The sequence below is a fragment of the Mauremys reevesii genome, linkage group 2 (genome assembly GCF_016161935.1).
Source record: "Mauremys reevesii isolate NIE-2019 linkage group 2, ASM1616193v1, whole genome shotgun sequence".
Taxonomy (NCBI): domain Eukaryota; kingdom Metazoa; phylum Chordata; order Testudines; family Geoemydidae; genus Mauremys; species Mauremys reevesii.
Genome location: NC_052624.1, coordinates 152,442,031 through 152,463,005, shown reverse-complemented (window position 1 = coordinate 152,463,005; position 20,975 = coordinate 152,442,031). Strand labels below are relative to the sequence as shown.

The window sequence follows — 20,975 nt, the reverse complement described above, 5'->3', positions numbered from 1 at the left end:
TGGTATGATCTGTGGCAGCAATCATATATTTTGTCTAATTAAGATGAGGCTGTTGCTTCTTTCCGGGTTTCATGAATACAGAATGTATTGATGTAACATTACACAGCATTTTAGAGTGAAAAAATATAGCTGGCACAGAAGCCTAAGGCACCCTCAGCTGAAAACTGGAAAATACACTAATAGAGATTGTCAGGGTTCCCTCCCCTCTCTAAACTCTAGGGTACAGATGTGGGGACCCGCATGAAAGACCCCTTAAGCTTATTTCTACCAGCTTAGGTTAAAACATCCCCAAGGCACAAATTCTTCCTTGCTCTTGGACAGTATGCTGCCAGCACCAAGTGAGTTAGACAAAGATTCAGGAAAAGGACCACTTGGAATTCCTGTTTCCCCAAAATATCCCCCCAAGCCCTGCACCCCCTTTCCTGGGGAGGCTTGAGAGTAATCAAGGTGAGCACAAACCAGACTCTTGGGTTTTTAGGACGCTAAAAACCCCAATCAGATTCTTTAAAAAAAACAGAACTTTATTATAAAGAAAAAGAAGCATCTCTGTAAAATCAGGATGGAAGGTAATTTACAGGGCAATCAGATTCAAAACACAAAGGATTTCCCCTCTAGGCAAAACTTTAAAGTTACAAAAACAAGGATAAACTGCCCTCTTAGCACAGGGAAAATTCACAAGCTAAAACAAAAAATAATCTAACACATTCCCTTGCTATTACTTACTATTTCTGTAATATTAGATGCTTAGTGCAGATATGGCTCAGAGAGCTGTATTTTCCCTACCCTGGTTCCTCGCTGACCTGGAGAGAACACAAAAGGAACACAAAACAAAAACCTTCCCCCACAGATTTGAAAGTATCTTCTCCCCTTATTGGTCCTTTTGGTCAGGTGCCAACCAGGTTATTTGAGCTTCTTAACCCTTTACAGGTAAAGGAGGGATTTATGCTACCCTTAGCTGTATGTTTCTGACAGAGATGGATTGAATTTCAGATAAGCATCCATGCCTCTCACTAAGCCCAGAGGTACTAACCCAGGGAAGCATGTGCTTCAGGCCATCCCTATTCAGCAAAGCACTGTAAACACATGCTTAAGTCTCAGTGATTTCCTGAATAGGGAATGCTTCCCTGAATTGAGACCCATGTTTGGGGAGGTCAAATCCAACATCAGCTCATTCACTCCGCAAGGATACTGCAATGTTATAATGGTGCCAAAGCCAAAGCACTAGTTTATTGTAGTACACATCATTTAAAAGCTACTACTTTCCTCAAGCTCAGCAACATCACATGCAGTTGGAACCGCTATGCCACTATTGATCAAGTTACTCCGCTATGGACTGAATAACGAGGGCCACCCCTTGCTGCATCAGTGGCAACCGTTCAGCCTCATACTGTCAGGGGAGGAAATGTGGTTGCCAACAAGTCCTAGGGCAGCTTCCATTTACTGCTGACCTTATAGCTCACTCCTGTGAGGAGCTTCAGCATCATCACATCCAACTGACAAATGGCTAAGCTAAGATACGGTGTCACTTGGTTCTGGTGCAGGCAGTGGAATCCAGGAGTTCTGCTTCTGACTGAAACCATTTCCCTTCTGGTAGCTGCACATCTGTCCCACTTATGTAGCATTTGCTTATCTCTCTACCAGAACTATAACAAGTCAGATAAGCCAATGGGACACTTCCGAAAAATACACACAAAGAGTCTATTTGGGCAGCTAAGGTTCCCTAATTCAGTTGCCTTGGATGCTGGACAGCTTAAATTTTTTTTAAACCATGGAAGCATTAAACAAGAGAAACTAAAAGGGGTTTTCAAGAAGATAATTACAATCACTTTATAGATTCCTATCAAATTGCAGGTCTGGTTCCAGGACTATATAGAAATATACCAAAAGAAATATAGAAACATTCCCCTATGTGATACTATTTAGTTATAGAGCTTTCTTTTATGGCCAGTTCTTGGGTGAAGAGAAGGAACTCCCAGTTCTCATTAGTTGTTGCTTCACATATTTCTCCTGCTAAACTCTGGAACCTTTAGCTTCTTTAACCCATGCTGACTCATCCTTAAAGAACAGAGCATGTGACCAACTCTACCACTAAACGTCACAACCATAATGTAGACCTAATCCCTGATTCTGCATTCATTTTTGCATGTTCATAACCGTAAGCACGTGAGCATCTCATGGACATTGATGGGAACTCTCATGTGCTTAAGTTTTAGCATGTGCATAGGTGTTGGCAGGATCATAGCCTAGGACAAAATTTTCCAGAATTTTGAGTGCTCAACTGGAGGCTCTCCTAGGGCCTGATTTTTCAACATTTTGAGCACCCACAATTATACCTTATGTCACTTGAAGCTGCAGTGCTGAGCACTTCCGAAATTCAAGCCCAAAGGATCCATTTGGGCAGCTAAGGTCCCCAAGATAGTGAGCAATACACACCTTTGGCTTTCCTTGACAACTATCTTGATTGTCTCAGCTGGCATTCAACCATCGTGAATACAGTTACAATCCTTAAATCTAATCCTTAAAGCTTCTGATAGAACTCTGTTTACCCATCTCCATTTTCTGGTTCATCCTGGCTCAAGTTACATATATGCTATTTCAAATGCAATGAACCTTTTTAACTCAACGTGACAGTCAATAGTAAGATATGAGTGTTTATATAATTTCAGCAACAGTGTGCATGGTACTTGAAGAAACAACATGATATGGTTTTGCCTTGAAGAATTTACCGTCTAAGGGGCCCAATTCCACAAACCTGACTCATGTGAGTAGCTCCCATCAAAGTTAAAAAGAAAAAAAAAAATCTTCCATACAAAAACGCCAAGGATCCTGAACTGTATAATGGAAGCTGACTGCAACTTTGATTAGAGAGAGGTAATTATCTCTCTCCATCATGATGACCTGAAGTGGCACCCCGCCCCCAAATCCAGAAGCATCCAACTCTAGGAAAGTTTGAATTTGGATCTAAGGTTTGGGCTTATGTCATGTACACACACAAGTACAGACCCAATAGACATGGACAGCATTTATTATCAGAAATATAAGATGACACCACTCTTCAGTGTTTGATGCGTTACTTTGCATAAGGTCACTGAGAACGTATCACCTTCTGTTGCAGCCTATTAGGAACTGACATGTTGCGACACTACAAGATACAGTTTAACAAAACGATGCTATTGTTCATGTTCAGTCCAGCCTGTGTTTGCCATGGATGCTGATTATCTTTGAGATTTAGGAAAACAGCTGTGATATATTACTTGACAAACAAGATTAAAATCCCCAAGTTTTTTATTGTTTCCATGTGCTCCCAGGCATTAAAAGTGCCTTGTCACATTAACTGAAATTCCCTTCATTTCTTCTAGCCACTGAGTGGATCTTTGGCCCAATTATTTTTAAATAAGAATCTTACACCTTATTGTACATGTTAGACACTTTTCTTGACCCACTCTCACGGGGGCATGCCTCTTTCCAAAGTCGGCAAACTACACTGAACTCTAAGGTCCACCCTGCACGCAACAGCCTCAGATGTGAGTTGTAGTCATGTAAGTACAAATGAAAAGCCGAAAGTAATAAGTGCTACCAGATTTGCCCATTACTTTGGGGTATGCTCATTCATTTGGGATACTCTTCGGGGGTTGGGGGTTCTGTAATTCTATCAGTGTACTGCTTGTGTCACCTGTGTTCTCATACGGAGCTCTACTTCTCCCTTCTGCAAGTTCCCTCCCAATGGAGCTATCCTGCAGGGCTGGATTCTTCCAGCCCCAGAATCAGACACACACACACATTAACAGAGAGCATTGAGAGGACCGGGTAAATCAGCACTCCCAAGCTGACCCCTTATATGTCCCTTGACTCAGCAGGCTGGGTCGAGCAGCACTTCCAAACTGTCACCCTCATATGTCATGGGCACTGCAGAACAGAGTACGCCTGAGCAGACTGGGTTGAGCAGCACTTTCTATCTGCCACCCTCATATGCCCCAGGTTCAGCACGTCCCTATCCCCACTTTCACGTTACAATTGTTCTGGTAGTAACCCACTTGATGAAAAGACCCCACAGGATTTTTGAGTGCTGCAGGGATCTTTAGCTTAGGTACAAGGAGCATTGCTGGAGACAGAGACACAGAAGCAACCTGCTTAACTATAAAAGTTATTGATTGCCAGGTAATAACCATACAAGGGGAGCCCAAAAAAACCAAACCAAAACAAAAAACAGTTATATTATTAAATCTAACTTACAGTTGATTACAAAAGTCAGGTTTACAAAACTATAATTGATCACACACATCAGGGTCAGAAGGCTATACCGAGAGAGAGAGAGAGAGAGAGAGAGAGAGTGAGAGTGAATGTGTTGGGTTCTCACCACTCTCTGAAGCTTGAATCGATCGGGGTTTCCACGTGATGGTGGTAGCAGAGGGTCCAGACTGCTGGAAACAGGCAGAGCCCCCAGCACGATCAGTCAGGAGAAGATGAAGTCCCAATGGAACTGATGCAGGTTTTGGATCCAGGCATCAGAACACTTACTTGAACATGGATAGGGGTTTTTGTAGGGAACGAACAATGGTTCAAGGGAGAAAATTAGATTTGTTTATAGGTAAACTGATGGCTCAAGGGAGTATACCAAAGTTGTTTTGTTCAGGCTATACAATAGGAACTGCTCATTCCTGGCTATGGGCAATGTTCCTTCAAGGGAGCTCACAATGCAGTATTTTGGATACCAATAAAGGATTTATTACTAGAATTGGTCTGATAACCAGAGGTGAAAGTAAGTCGGTCCGGTCCAGCCTCCACGGCCAGCTTCCACGGCCGGGATTGCAAGGGCTCTGGGCTGCCTGCCACAGGCAGCCCAGAGGCCTTGCAATCCCGGCCACGGCTGAGATTTAAAGGGTTCAGAGCTCCCCGGGGCTGCGGGCAGCCCAGAGCCCTTTGAATCCCGGCCGCGGCTCTGGTGGCTGGGCTGGGGCCAGGATTTAAAGGGCTCAGCCACCTCTTCAGCTGGGAGCCCCTAGTTGATTTAAAGGCCCTGGGTCTCCCAGCCACAGCTGGTGCCCCAGGGCCTTTAAATATTGAGAGGCCGCGTCTCTTCTGGATGAGACCACGCCCCTTCAGGACTCCAGCAGTACCGGTAAATCCTGTAATTTACTTTCATCCCTGCTGATAACTACTAAGCTGGGTGTGTGCAGGCGCGTCTTTTAAACTCTGGAGCAGAGATTCCCCCATTATTCAGTGCTTCCCTGTTTTTCTAGTCCCAGAGTTCCGCACAGTTCTTTCCTTGGAATCTCTGTTCTCCATTCTGTATGCTAATGGAGATGCCTCCCTGTCCCATCTTTGATGCAAATGAGGCTAGGGGGAGTTTCCTTAATCCTGTCACCCTTGTCCAGAGGAGTTTAGGGGTATCTTCTACCACTTTTTCATTGCTTTTTGTAAGTCTTTCTACTGATCAGCTTTGGTTCAAACAGAGGCTGGGGGGAGAAGGTCTTTTGTGAGTCACACAGGCTGGACACTGTGCCCTGCTTCCCCAAGAACACAGAGTTGATAAGTAACAGAAGTCCAAAAAGTTACCATCCACAAGATGGGGGGAAAAATCAAGTCTGTTTTCATTGTCTGCTAATTACTATCTTTCCTACTTTGACATTAAAATTCAAAGCAAGATTCCAACATTTGCCTGGTGGCTGAAGAATTAACTCAGCAGGTAGCTGTGCTTCAACATGCTTTGTTCTCTTGTTGCAAATTGCTTCAAGGATCAAAACAGAAAAAGGAGACATGCTGTGGAGGAAACCTCCAAAGTTTTTGAAGTTTTGGTCAGCTTTGGATATGTGCCCTGAAGTCTGGATGCTTTTTGGAGCTTAGGGCTCACTGTCTGAACTCATATGTCTGCAAAAATGGGCAGGAAACTCTCATCCAGATATGTCCCTGCACCATGAGAGTTAACGCCTTGCTTTTTAATTATTCTGCAAATATTGTAGGAAGATAGCACCTCATGCTGTTGCATCACTTTCAGTTCTGATCCTGGATGGGAAGCACAGAAAAAGAATCCATTGTACTGATAGTAAGCAGTAGGTTTCTATGGTGGCAACCAAGATTGTTCAGTGCCTAGCAAAGTATGACCCCCAAAACAGTAAGACATAGTTGCTGCTCAGAAGATCTTACAATCCAGACAGACAAAGAGTTGGTGATAGGGAGTTTCATTAGTCCCATTTACAAGATGAAGAAATAAGTGAGATTTAGTCATTTGACCGAGGTCACATGGGAAAGGTGAGAGCCAAGAATTGAACCAACCAATCCAGTGCCTAAATCAGAAATTCCTGAGCTCTATGCAAAACTCCTAACTAACCTAACACATATTATAATTATATAACTAACCTAATTAGTATTGTAATGCATCTATTGAACCTATGCCTAGAGATAAATCAAAATTACAATCTTGAATCTGAAATACTTCAAAAATGTTGGAGGTAAACTGGAAAGGGCCACATTTTCTAGTTGTAGGTTGAATGTTGACAACATTTTGTAAGAATGTTCTGTTGAGATTTTGATCCAAGATGGCAAAAATTCCATGAAGAAACTGATCTGGTAGGATATCTTGTGAGATCAGCGGACATCAGGAAGCTGTTTGACATCAAATCCCTTGAAATCAGCTCACAGGGTTTTGGTGCCATTGAACCTGCATCTAAAGTTGAGCCCTGATCCAGTTCACAGCTAAACCCCATCAAATCCAGATGCCAATATTAATTTCTCACCCCCATTTATGGTTTAATTTGAACCTATTCACTCATATCTACCAAGAGTCTGCTGCGGGGAAATTTATCATCTCAGTCATAAGCGGTGCAACCACTAAGGAATAATCAAGGGTATTCTTCTTTCTACTAATGCTTCTCTTAGGCTGCTGTGGATTAGTTAGAAAGAATAAAAAATAGGAGATGCCATTAGGGATATAATTCACGTTGGGGAACACATAAATTATAGGGTGAGATCAATACACAGTATAATGAAATACATACATTATATAAATTTAAAAAACACCATTCTTAAAATAATCTTGGGGTTGGGACATACAAAGACTAAAGGCGAAGGGTCCCAAACAATCAAGCTCATCTTTGTTCTGTGGATGCTGCATTTGAGTAAAGTGACAGCAACCTTATCTAGCCTCTAGCCGATAAAGGCAACTCTTAAAGCTCCATGCAACCTAAGGCTGTGTCTACACTACCAACTTTTGTCACCCAAACTGCCTTTTGGCGACAAAACAGCAAAAGCGTACACACTACAATGGGACTTTTGTCACGAAAAACACCCAGTTTTGGTGACAAAAAGCTTCCATCCCTACAAGAGACTTTTGTCTTTTCCCCTCCCTTTATTGTCAACAAAGAGACAGGGTAGATGCTGCTGATTGTTTTGTCCAAAGAACTGGCTTCTGCCAGTATCCCACACTGCCTGCCCTGATTGCTCTGCTGCCCTCCCCTTTCAAAGCTCCGGGAAGTATCTGTGGGCTGCTCCCTTTGGGGAACCAACAAAGGACAAATCATTGGAATGCTCCTGTTCTGCCCGGCACTAGGAACACAACAGCAGGCAGACTGCTACTGCAGCGGGGAGGGGGACAGACTGCTCAGCTGCTTTGCAATTCCTCAGCACGGAGAGCTCACAGAGCTGCTCATGATGCTGCTCTCGGCGGCTGAGGGGGATGTGGGAGAACTCTGAGAGAATCCCAAGATGTGCAGCGACCAGCTCTTCCGTCCCACAACACTGCACTGCTCACCCTGTCGATGATGGTGTCCCCAGCGTGGACATGATCTGTCGACAGAGGGAGCAGGTGTGAACACCCTTTGGCGATTTTTGTTTTGTCGACTTTTGGGTGTCGACCTAAGTTTTGTCAACAAAACTCGGTAGTGTAGATTAGCCCTAAGTGTCTTCTGCCTGTTCCAAAGGAGTTCTTCCCTGTCATGGTAGCAGAAGTGGAATGCTAATTCAGACATCAAATGGCATCCCCAGAATTTCCCCTCTTCCCATGGGCAGAGACATGGAGACCTTCAGCCCAAATGCAATCAGATCCATCCAAATGATGGAGGACAAGTTCATCCCTCACCATCTCTTCTCGTCCCAGCACATGGGCCCAACAATCAGTGCTCTTTTCTCTGCTGCCGTAAAGGTAACATGCAGCACAGGGTGGTTATAATGTTCTCCACACTTGCACCTCAGCAGGTTATGATGGATCATCAACATGCCTACTGCTGAGCCACTGAAATGCAACCAGTATGGAGTAGTGTGGTTGGAGCAGGGGGCTGGGAGAACCAGGGGTCTAGTTTCACGTGCTGCTATAGGCTTAGACAAAGCACATCTATCTGTGCCTCTGTTTCCCCTTCTAGTGGGGATAAAATCCCTGCGAGGCAGAGGTTACATGTATGGGTGCTAACACATTTTTCCATCCAAAAGTTAATTTTTTTAAGGAAAATTTTGCATTTTGACTAAATATTTTTCTATGGAAAGGGTCTACTATATTTATTTTTTGGCTTATTTTCTGTTTATTTTCATGATTGTCAAAAAACTGGAAAGGGTTTGTTTTTTCTGCAGTTTCAGACTCTTGTTTTTTGCAGTTTTTGATGTAAATTTTTTTTTTAAAAACCCTTAAAGTTTCTGTGGGGGGAAATAATTCTGACCAGATAGAGATATGAAATGCTAATAGGAATTAACCTTTGTACGGCATTTTGAGACACTCAGTTCCAACAGTGCTATGCAAATCCAAAGCATTTCTAATTTATGCTATAATGAAACCACTGGAGGGTGGATCTGTCGCATGATTCATCAGACTTATTATTGGCTAGTTATACCGAGCCACAGGCATGCCTGGCATTTCACAGGCAGATAAAAGATACTTTGCCCCCAGGAGCAGCAAGAATGCATCATGCTGACCCCCACATATGGAGCCACCAATTAGCACTGATGTAAGTATTGAAAAATGATCCCATTGAATGCAATTTTCACATCAGCAAAATTGTTTTATTGAGCATTTTAACCACTCCGCTGTTACACACATTTCTTCACTCAATAGCTCAATGTTACCTCCAGGACTAAGCCACAAATGTCTAGTTATCGCACAACGTGCTGTTATGTAGGGGTTTCAGCATTTGGCTCCATCTATCTTAGGTAATTATATGGCCCCCATTACTACAATGTGAGTGCCTCAGAATCTTCCATGTATTCATCCTCACAATACCTGTTAAGTACAGAATGAAGCATTATTACACCTGTTTTACAGATGGGGAATCAAAGCACACAAGAGACTAAGTGACTTGCTCAGGGTTACACAGGAAGTATATAACAGAGCAGAGACTCGAATCCAGGTCTCCTATGACCTAGACTAGTATCCTAATCACTGGGCTATCCTCTTTTCTCTCTAGTTTGATGTGGAGGGAGGAGCACTGACTTCTTTTGACAGGGCAACTTTCTAGCCACCTTTTTGATTTGCAATGAAGCAACTGTTTGCAGTCGAAACTATGCTGGACTAAACATGGGCCCAGGAGGTGGCATTTGGAACTGGAATCAGGTCACATATTGTTAATAATATTGTTTTTAATGGAACACTTTCTGCGAAAGATTTCAAAGCTCTTTACAAAGGAGAGCCATCTTGCAGGTCATAAAACTCAGACATAAAGAGGTTAAATGGTTTCTTCATGGCAAGTCTGTATGTGGATACACTCATTCCACGATATGTGTGCCTTATATCTTATGTCACTTGGGAAGGATCTTAAGCTAAACTGGAAAAAAAAAAAAGCCACTCATACTTAGGGTGGCCAGATAGCAAGTGTGAAAAACCAGGACGGTGGAGGGTAATAACTGCCTATATAAAAACAAAGCCCTTGGGAATATTGGGACTGTCACTACCAAATTGGGACATCTGGTCATCTGACCCATACTGGAACGAGAATGGTCATAACAGGCTGGGGTGTTCCATGAATATAACAACAGTGCTAGTAGAGCAGGTAAAACTTTTCCACATAGACAAGCCAATAGTAAGAAATGATCTTTGACCCAAAGGATTTACATTTGCTAACCTGACAAGATGGAGGTGAAATGACTTTCCCAAGGTCATACAGCAGGTTAGTGGCAGATCTGGGAACAGAACCCAGCTTCCAATCCAATGCCCTATGGACAGACCACACTGCCTCTTATCTGAAGAGCAGAAGCATAGCACACCTCCTAACACTATACTGAGGCATTGCTTGAGCCCTGGCTCCTAAAAGGTTATTACAATCTGTTATATGGTTAGCTCTTTGGGGCAGAGACTGCATTATTCTGTTTGTGCAGTGACTGGTGCAATGAAGCCTCATTCTCAGTTGATCCTTAATCATGTTTATTGCAGTAGTGCCTGAGTGGGGGGGGGGGGAGGGAAAAGCCATTTACTGAATCAACAAAATCACATTCTGCTGTACCCTGGAGGGCTCTCATCCAATTTCTGAACATCCCTGACCTAGCTTAACAGCATAAAGCAATGTTGCTGGAGGCCACAGACAGTGTGCTCAGACCCTGAGGAAAATGCTGTTTAGGGCAAAGTTGCTATTTTATTTGGGTCATTAAATAGAGGAACAAGAATGGGGTTGAATTAAAGAGAGGAGAAAAAAGTTAAAACCTAGGGGAGAAGCTTGAAGAGAGATCTACAATTCAGAGAAAACAAACAGCTTTAATCATTTAGACTGTATTTTTAACCTTGTTTTATGTACCAACTTTTTATTTTATAACCAAATACTGCACTCGCTGTATAAAAACACACCTGGACCATCATAACAAGGCTATTAAGCATCTCAAAATGATCTCTTCTAAAGGGAGTATCCATCATATCGGCATCACTTCCTGAATAGATGATGCCCATATGTTTGTATATAAAGTCCAATTTCAAAGGGGAAAAATGAATTGCACTCAAGCTGTTGACTTGTAGCCAGTGCTCAGCTCAAAAGGCTTTAGTATAGCCAAGGTGTTCAACTCTTTCTTAGAAGATTCAGTGAGCTTCAGTTATAGAACTGCAGTGTGGTACAGAGCAACAGACTGGGAATCTTGTGCCTGGCTCTGCTACTGATCTGTGGTGTGACTAGGGCCGGCGCTTCCATTAGGCAACCCTAGGGTGCCAGGATTCGGGGGGCGTCATTTTGTGCGCTCCCCTCGGGACGCATGGGAGCTTCCGGTTCCGCTCCCATTGTGGCACTGAAGAAGGACCTTCTGCCGACGTGCCGCGGAAAACAGCAGCAGGCAATTGAGCAGCTCAATGACTGCCGCTGTTGCCTGCAGCATTTCGGCGGAGGGTCCTTCTTCGGCACCGCGACAGGAGCGGAACCAGAAGCTCCCGCGCACCCCATGGGGAGCGCACAAAATGCCGCCCCCCGAAATCTACCTAGGGTGCCAGAAACTCTGGAACTGCTCCTGGGTATGACCTTGGGCAAGTTTCCTCTCTGTGCCCGTTTCCCTTCCCATCCTTGGATGCATCTTGTCTATGAAATTTAAGGTTTTGCTATGGTTTTGTACAGCACCTACTCAACTGGGGCGTCTAAGCAGTACCTTAAGATTAATATGAATAAATAGAGGCCACTTGTTTTTTTTGGGGGGGGGGCCTATATTGTGGGATGCTGGGTCAGTAGCTCCCTAAGAGGTGCCAACCAGGCGTGATTTGTTGCATTTCCCCCAATCAATATTGTGTGCAATACTGCCTGTATTCACGTCATATACAGCTGCATTTCATTAGATGAGATATTCTTTTAGAGACAAAATGCATGTGTGTTTGCATATTATGTACAATATTCTAGGTACAAGTGGCACCTGTTTTTGGCAGAATAAATTATAGGCAAAATGGCATAGCTCCTTGGCCCAATATGTCCTGATGTTGCTTTGATTCCTCAAACTCTCTCAGTCAAACATTAGGAGGTGAAATTTGTCTGCCCTTTTTCAGTGGTTACCAGGGAGAGTTTTCACTTAGGGTTTGTCTACGCAGGGACACTCAGGAAAGTTAATGAATTAACCACGGCTATAAAGTGGTTTAGTTAAATCAAATTAAATGGCTGTTGCAGGTGCTCTGATTCAGAAAAAAAAGTGGCCTTAATTCATCTTCGTTTAAACCAAATTAAGGCCATTTTAATTCTGAATAAGAGTGTCCACAACAGCGGTTTAATGTGATTTAACTAAACCACTTTAAATTCATTCCTGTGGTTAATTTGGTTTAATTTTGTTGAGTGTCCCCGTGCAGACAAAGGCTTAGATTGGAAGCTGTTCAGGGCAGGGACCCATGTTTTTGTTCCAAGTTTGTACAGCACCTAGCACAATGTGGCGCTGGTCCACAAGTAGAGCTCTTAGCTGGTACTACAATACAAATATCAAAAACAATTACATACCAGTGGTGCCAAAAGCCCTGGCTAGGTCCTGTTTAAGGTACACATGGTATAAACGTACACAAATAAACCCATAAACTCAAGCCACTCTCCAAAATGAAGGGTGCAGGCCCCTTACTGATCTAAGTCAGAAGCCATCGCTTCCCACAGGTAGCTTCCTATTCCTGCCATTAAAACACCTATTTACAAAAACTCTCTCTCTCCCCCTATCTACTTTAAGGACACTGGCAGCTGCTGAATGCTGCCTGTTCTGGCCCACAAAGGGGAGAGAAAGAGGAAGAGAGGAAGTGCTGTGGAGGTAATTACATGTGATCTAATTTTTTTTCCCCCTGGGTTGTCTGGGGACAGTGCTGTAACACATAATGTACTTCAAATTGCTGGAGCGAAGCCACATAGTAAATGATGCGGTCACCTATTACATTGAAAGAACAAGATGCCACTGAAAGGGGGTGGAGAGAGCACACTGGTTATACAGAGAGCTGTGGAAAACTTGGATGTGATGCACAGGGTGAGTTTGTATGATGCTGTTTTTATTAGGGCTTATTTAGGGTCCTCCCCATAATCCATGTTTCACTTTGAGTTTCAGAGGCTAGCTGGCTTTGGTTTTAAAGGTATTTCTATACTAATAGCATTCGATGCACTTACAATGAGCCAGATCCTTAGCTAGTGTAAATCTGTATAGCTCCATTGGTGTCCCCAGGAGGTGGGGAATTCATCCATAGACCTGGCTACTACCTCTCAGGGAGGTTGATTTACTATATCAATGAAAACATCTCTTCCATCATTGTAACAAGTTGTGTCGCTGCAGTGTTTCTAGTCTAGACGGACCCCTAGCTGCTACCATGAAACAAATAAATCAGAACAGCAATACCACCACAGGTGTTCAGGGGACAAAGGTCTCCAGGACTGTACAGCTACCAACTCCAAGTATTCAAGAAATCATAAACCAGGTCCCCCAAATATCACAAGACTGGTTTAAAAAAAAAAAAAAGGAAAAAAAAGGAGCTTTTTTTTTTTTTTTTAAACCACCTTTTGGGTTCTTTTTATTTGCCTGCTGGGTTTTGAATCTTCGGGGGGCATTCAGATCACATTTTTAAGCTCCCCCCCCCCAAATCACTAGGGTTAGAAACTTCCATAAAAAATAAGTGGATATTATCACATATTCATGATTCCAGAAACTGGGTCTTTAACAGAAAACACCAAATACTATGAGATTTGACAATACTGGGATTGTCTCTCAACCACATTGCGTGAGCAAGAAATACACTCCTAAAGAAGGAAAATTTAGTTAAAAAAAGGATGAGAAAAGAAAGCAACATAATCGACTGAGTTTACTGTCCCGTTCTCTGAAATAATCTCTCAAATCAATTCCCTTCCAATGAACTAATGGCAAGAAAATGGTAAATTGTGCTGGGTCTTTCAGCTGACAGGATCCAATATGTTATCAATTGAAATGATATTTGTATTTCTCCCAGTGCACCTATAGCAGCTACCCTGTCTTTGTTAAGCCTGCTTTTTGATTACTGAAATAGCATCAGCTGGGGAAAAAATCATCTGTTTCCTATATGTAAATAGGAAAAGAGCAAATTGCCCTCATCAAGCAAAATGTGAAGCACTGAGAGAAAAGGGTAGTACTTCACCCATCTTGTCTATCTTTTACTGGGCCAACTTCTGTTGGTAAGAGTTGGTCCAATAAAAGATGTTACCTCACCCACTTGTCTTTCTATTATCCTGGGACCAACATGGCTACAACTACACTGCATACAATCAGAGGAAAAGACAGACATTTTGGACTCAAAAGGCATAAAGATAAAAAGAAAATTACATTAAATCAATCAGAAAGGCAACCAATGATATGGGAAAATTAATTATGTCCCAGATATTTGGACTAGACAAACTACATTGGGAAGGTTTTCTGTATACTAGAGAAATGTAAACATGATTACCTCCCTTAATATTGTAGATAGAAAGGGACCCAGTGAAGCTGAAGGAACCTAGATAAGAAGAACCTCTTGAATTCTGCACACATCTGTATAACAATTCTTGGTTAGGGATTCGGCTGGTGTCAACATAAGCTGCATTGAATTCCCTGGAGCGACTCCCATTAGGCTGGGAGGAAATTTTCAGCCAAAACCCCTTTTTCCACTAAAACAACGCAGATTCCAGCTGACTGAAAGTCTTCATGAATTTGCATCCAATTCACCAAATTGTTTTGATCATACAAATAAAAAAAATCTGAAAAAAAACCAAAAAACCAACCAACCCAAAATGTTTCATCTTGAAAATGTCAAAATGAAATATTTTGATACCAAATGATTTTTCATTTGGAAATTTACTTCAACTTTGTTTCCTAAAAGGTTATAAAAACTCAAAAAAATGAAACCAAAGGTTCTGTTTTGGGTCAAATGAAATGTTTGCCACAAAATAAATTTCTTGATCTTTTTCAATTCTCCATTTTTAAAAAATAAAACACTATTTCAGGTTGACCCACAACAAGTTCTCCCCCAACCCCCTGCAATTTTTCTGTTCAGCCAGCAAATTGGCGGGGGCGGCGGGGGAAGGAGGGAGAGTTATTCGTACAGCTCTATACACCAGTGGATGATCTGGATTCCTGTATCTGGATCTATTTCCGCATAAAAAGGCACTTCACATACAATGGCTTTGTGTAATTGATGGTGGCTAGCAAGAAAAGAATCCAGAACTTTTTGTTCAAAAACACAGGACCTTATTACTTAACTAGGGATGAGTGTCTCCATCAACTTCACTAGTATTAGATCCTATAGAGAAACCAATCCTAGTTTAACAATCATTATAAGAAATGGTGGGCATTGGGTTGGAAGGATTTTAAATGATTCTGAGCAAGACTGTGGCCATGTTCCTTCAAGTCCTTAGAAAGTTTCTGAAGCATTCCACAAAGTTTCATTAGATCCTGATGTCCTGAAATTTCATGTGTGAAATTTAAAATGATTAATTCTTGGACAATGCAAATTTTAGGAGCCATTCAGAGGATACCTCCCTGAGCGGCAGCCCAGGAAAAAAAGTCTCCTGAAGAACTCTAATTCACTGGCTGTGCAAGACAAACCTGACTGACTGGGAATGGAAAGTGATCTAGAAGATAGAGCAGTGGGACTAAGAATAAGGGGTCATAAATTGGGCACCCAACTCCGTAATTAGTCACCTAGATAAAAGAGGACTGATTTTTCAGAGACACTAAATACCTGCAGCCCCCATTGACTTCAGTGAAACTTCAGCACCTCTGAAAAATCACTGAGAACAAGCGCACACACTTGCAAAATCTGCAGTTTTGGCTAGTTCTTATTGCCCCAAACAAGCTCTCCCATCTTTAGTAACAGGAATCGTATTAGAAAGTTCTAAGGCTCTGTACTGACAGCTAAAACTTATCAGAACTTTGATTCAAAGAAATAGTTTGTTGGAAAACACTGATTTTTTGAGTTTCTGTTTCAGTGAAATTTTGGGCAGGAAGGTTTCTTGGGATGGAATTACTAGTTCAAATGAGAGAGCATGCTCCACCACAGAATAAGCAATAGCTGGGTGGTTAGAGCAATAACCAGCTTTATCAGATTTGGAGCAGGGTCTTGACCTGGGTCTTCTAGATTTTGGCCCTAACTATTGGCTGTTCTGGGGTGGTTCTCTCTCAACCTCATTTTTTCATGGAAAATTCTTGCTTTCATTCTGATGTGGAAAGACAAAAAAAAAATCAAACCCACAAACATTGTCATGAAGCAGAATTCTTGTTTACTGACAGCCTTAGACACTACTGTATTCCATTATGCCACAGCAGTACAGTGGCTACCTTTAGGGAAGAGATGGTAATTCAGTTTCCTTCAGTTCAATCCTCTGCCTCTCCCCTGAGATGGAGCCGGTTTCAGGCCAATAGGGAGGTGGTTTCTATGATGTCAACCTGTGCTCACCAGGAGCTGGGCTGAAATCTACCCAATTGAGCTTGCAGACATCAGATAGTTACAACTTCCCATCACTACTAATTTGGAGTATATTTTCACTAGCAACCAAGCATGTGAAATGTTCATATGACCAGTCACCAGCTCCTCGACCCAAGGACAATGGTCCCCATGAGAACAACATTTTGTTTAAAGCTACCATGTTTGTTTAAAGCTAAAGATGGGACCTTTCATAGTGCCTAGTATAATTCAGGCATTCATGAGTTGACACATCCCATTAATGACAAAGACACATAAAACTCCCATCAGGCCTGATTCTACAACCCTCACCCAGGTTGAGTAGACCTATCAATCTGTGCAGAGATTGCAGGAACATGCTGAAAACCACTAAAGAACTGAGGAGAAAAGCATCTTTAAAGTGTTTCTGACACCTTCAGCCGTTGTGTATTTAGGTGAACTGGCTTGATAAGGTTTGATGTGATGCATGAAGCAAATTACTGCAGATGATGTCACTGTCAAAAACCTGGCCGAGGAACAATTCTATGCGTGAGCAGATGAATGCTGGAATTATCCTATCAGCCATGGCTTTCCCCAATACATTGTATCAAATAATCACCACCTGAAAGATTTGCATCATTCAGGAGGATTAGGCTATTGCACAGCTGCACTGACATCATAGTTTCTAACAGATATCATAAGTAGTAAAGTGCCATCTTGCAGTCAACCTGGCAACCGTCTTCTTTTGTCATGTTCTCCAGATAGAACATATTCTAAGTGTCCACAATGAACATGTCAAGCACACTTCTTGTCTCAACATTGTCAGTCCGAATTACTTTCTAACTGATTTTCTATTTCTATTTCTCCTCTCTCAATACAAATCAGAGCAATGCATATATGCTGAGATTTCCAGACTTGGCTAAAGGATATAGCCACATAACTCCCATTCAGTTCAGTGGGAGTCATGTGACTAAATCCCCTAGACAAGTTTGGAAGTCTCAACCTTCAGTTCCCCCTCCCCCTGAGAATCATCTAAATTTAGCTTAGGCTTTTGCAGTTATGAGACAATGTGCTAGTTTCCTTTGTAAAATCCTCAAACTTAACATGCCGCAAAAAGATTTTATGTAGCCCCTTATAAGATCTTTGCTACAAGAGAGAAGTAAAAGATGTATTCATACTTCTGATAATGCTATCACATTCTGATCTTCACATAGTAGTGAAGTTACTTTGGTCATGACTGACTAAGGGAGGATAATGCATATTCATTCTCTGATAAGGAGCAAAATGCAATCTTTGAACAGAGTACAGTATGCCAACTCCAGATGTTAAGGAGGAAAATATGCAGCACCAGTTACACAAGAGGCCAACAAATCTTTCAGTGCTGATAAAGAGTTAGAGGTGTTTACTAAACCCAAGATCCCTATCATATGCACAACAGTCTGTGTAGATAGCGTGCACAGGGAAGAGCGGGGGGAGCAGCAGAACACCGCTTTTTCTTCAGTAGATTTCTCTTTTCTCCCAAACAGCTGCCACTCAGAACAGATGCATCATCATAAACACCAAGAGCTGCAGCTCTCCTATGAGAATTCAAACTCTACCGAAGTGTTCTCTGTATAAAAATTCCATAACGGAGCCCTGAACTACTTTGCATGAACAAAGCCTAATCTTTTATAGATGTGGTGGTGCTTGGCTATATACGTGAACCCCATATACAACAGCTCCTTCTCAGTGCAGTCTTTCATCTTATTAGAGATGAATGCAGATATTTAGGCCTTTTAACTATGCATAATATTTCATATTGTTTCTCATTAAAAGGGGGGGGGTTCCCTGTATCCAAGGAGAGATGCTAATAATACCTGGTGTAGCAATGCTTTAAGATGATGACTGGAGTGAGTCATCTTGAGTCTTCTGTTAAGAGATCTACCAAGAAACATCTCCCCCAGTGGATGTTAGAGTATAACATGCTGATAAGAATCAGTGGGCCACACCTGCAGCTGGGGTAAACTGGAGCTAGGCCTATTTACCCCAGCTGAGGATCTGGCTCAGTAAATTGTTCAGTAACACAGGTATGCACCTAATCACTTCACTTTTATAGCAATAATGAAGTAGCAGCCAATCTCTCATTTAAAAGGGGAAAAGGTATATACATTTTTAACTGGATAAATGCTGTGCTTATTTAACAGCCTGTAGAAGGTGCACAATCACCAAAAGTGCCACCTAGTGGTGAGGCAGAGTTTCTCCCTATTGAAGGCACAGTCTGGTCCTTCAGCATTCTCGCCCCAAACGTTTCTGATCCTCCTCTTTGGCACAGAGACTTTATTGGGGGCTGGGTCCTTAAACAGCCAAGGCCTTTTCCAGCTGGTCTGTCACCTAGGTGAAGACTCCGGGTGTGGTAAAGGCCTCTCAGAGTGGGTAGGGGAGCACAGGCCCACCACGTCCCCCGGGCTATGGTCCAGGGCTAAGTGGTGGGCAGCTACACCCAACACCTTGGGGTGCTAAGCCGCTACCCCCCCCCGACCACTTCCTACCCCAGAGTAAATCGCTCCAATCACTGCACTCTCAGTCACCTGCTTCTCCTGTGTGGGTTTGCACAGGTCTGCGTTGTCAGGTCCCCATCAATGAGCATCCGAGCAGTAGTTTCCCATCAGAGCTCAGAACAGCTGCCTGTTCCCTTCCGCTCCCTGACTTCCTCCGAGCTGCTCTGCTCCCCTTTTTAAAGCCTTGTCTTCAGCTTGGGCAGGGGCTTTGCAGGTGTGGCTGGATGGGGCAGCCTGGGCACAGAGTTGCTCCTTTGTCCCTTGCTCTCCAGCGTGGGGGTTGTATATCTCACCACACAGCCCCAGGCACCGAGGCTGGGATCGTCAAGGATTTAGGTGCCCAACCCACATTGAAATCCTGTGGGAGTCAGGCATATAATTCCCCTGTGGGCCTTTGGACACCTCTCAGTGAGTGAAGAATGAGCAGAGCAATTGCAGAGGCTGGACACCTCTCAGTGAGTGAAGAATGAGCAGAGCAATTGCAGAGGCTGAACACAAGCTTCCCCCACACTGCCTCAAGACAACCCTGAGCCCTAGGCCGAAGGCCAGACTAGATGGTTCTAGTGGCCCTTTCTGGCTTAATGACCTGTAGAAGTGAGAGGGTATAGTTGAGCCTCCTTCAGTTCAGCCCCAGGCTTTTCGGCAGAGATGGTGGGGTGGGTTCATGATGTGGACACATGCCTATTGGGAAAGGAGTTTGGTATCACTGTCTATTCTGTAAAGAGTGTTCCCATATACGCATTATGCTTGGTCACAAGCCTTTACAGGAGTGGACCTTGAAGGCTATATCTCCCCAGAGAGAGCACAATCTGGATAAAGGACTTGAGCCAAAGTACACTGAAATCCCTAGTACATGAGTACAAAGTACATGGTGTCCCTAGCCTCTGTTTGCCAGAAGCTGGGAATGAGAGACAGGAGATGGATCACTTGACGACTACCTGTTCTTTTCATGCCCTCTGGGGCACCTGACACAGGCCACTGTCGGAAGACAGGATACTGGGCTAGGTGGACCTTTGGTCTGACCCAGTAGGGCCGTTCTTATAAAGTGGAAGTCTTTCTATTGACTTGAGTGGGCTTTGCGTCAGGGCCTAACCAATACCAAATGACTTCAATATAGCCCCTCATGAGAAGCGGTGGAGAGAGACGCCTAAAGTGGAGTTCCTTGCACAATGGGATTGCCCCAATTCCACCATCAGAAGCTCCCTGCAGTGGTGGAGTACAGAGGAGGAATTGTCCATTAGAGACCTGATGCTGCTCATTTGGGGCCAGAGCATGAACTCTACATTAGGCCTCCCAGAGGATTCAGTGGGCCTGGGGTCTTCGGTGGTGTGGGGCCCCCACCGCCGAATTGCCACCAAAGACCCGGAGCAGAAAAAGCTCCGGGGGCCCGGGCCCCGCGAGAGCTTTCCGGGGCCCCAGGAGCGAGTGAAGGGCCCTGAAAAACTCTCATGGGGGCCCCTGTGGGGCCTGGGGCAAATTGCCCCACTTGCCTCCCCCTCTGGGCAGCCCTGCTCTACATCCCCATAAACAAACAGTTACTCACACAAGCTGTCCTAACTAACTACTTAGATGACAACATGCTCACATACAGACAGATAAAAGCACCTCTTCAGTGGAAGGCATAGTAGAATAATCCACTCAAGTCCATGAGACTAGTAACGTGAGTAGAGGTTGGAGGACATTGCCCTTTGATGAAAATTAAGCTACACTTGTCAAAACAAATAATCAAAATATATTTTATAATGCAATATCCTTGGTTTTTATTTTTGGTCATGTTTATCCACTTAACTTGCTAATTTGCAATATTCAGTAGACTGCAATGGGTCTTTGACTGTTATTACAAGATACATTTAATCACATTAACAGAGAGATGTTCACAGTGTAACATTTCTTTTGCAATTACCCCCAACTCCCATCCTTGTGCTAAGAACTAATGCCTCATAGCAGCCAGATATGCTACATTAAGTCTTGCAGAATATGAAATTTAAACCATGAAATTTTGCCATATGTCTTACAAGGCGTTCTAGCAAATCATGAGCCCTAATGGAAAAGCCCTATAGGATTTAATAGAAAGTAAGCACTCATCTGTAGGAGTTTTGAACATTCCTATAGGATTTAATAGAGAATTCTATAGTGCAAGTTTAAAAAAACTATAGAAAAAT

The 20,975-nt window shown here is 43.1% G+C and overlaps 1 long non-coding RNA gene across 4 annotated transcripts in view; it reads right to left on the bottom strand.

The window, feature by feature from the left end:
• The window catches only part of LOC120396769, a 432,090-nt gene that overhangs the window by 341,725 nt on the left and 69,390 nt on the right, over positions 1-20,975 (bottom strand). The gene's annotated exons all lie outside the window — the stretch shown is intronic.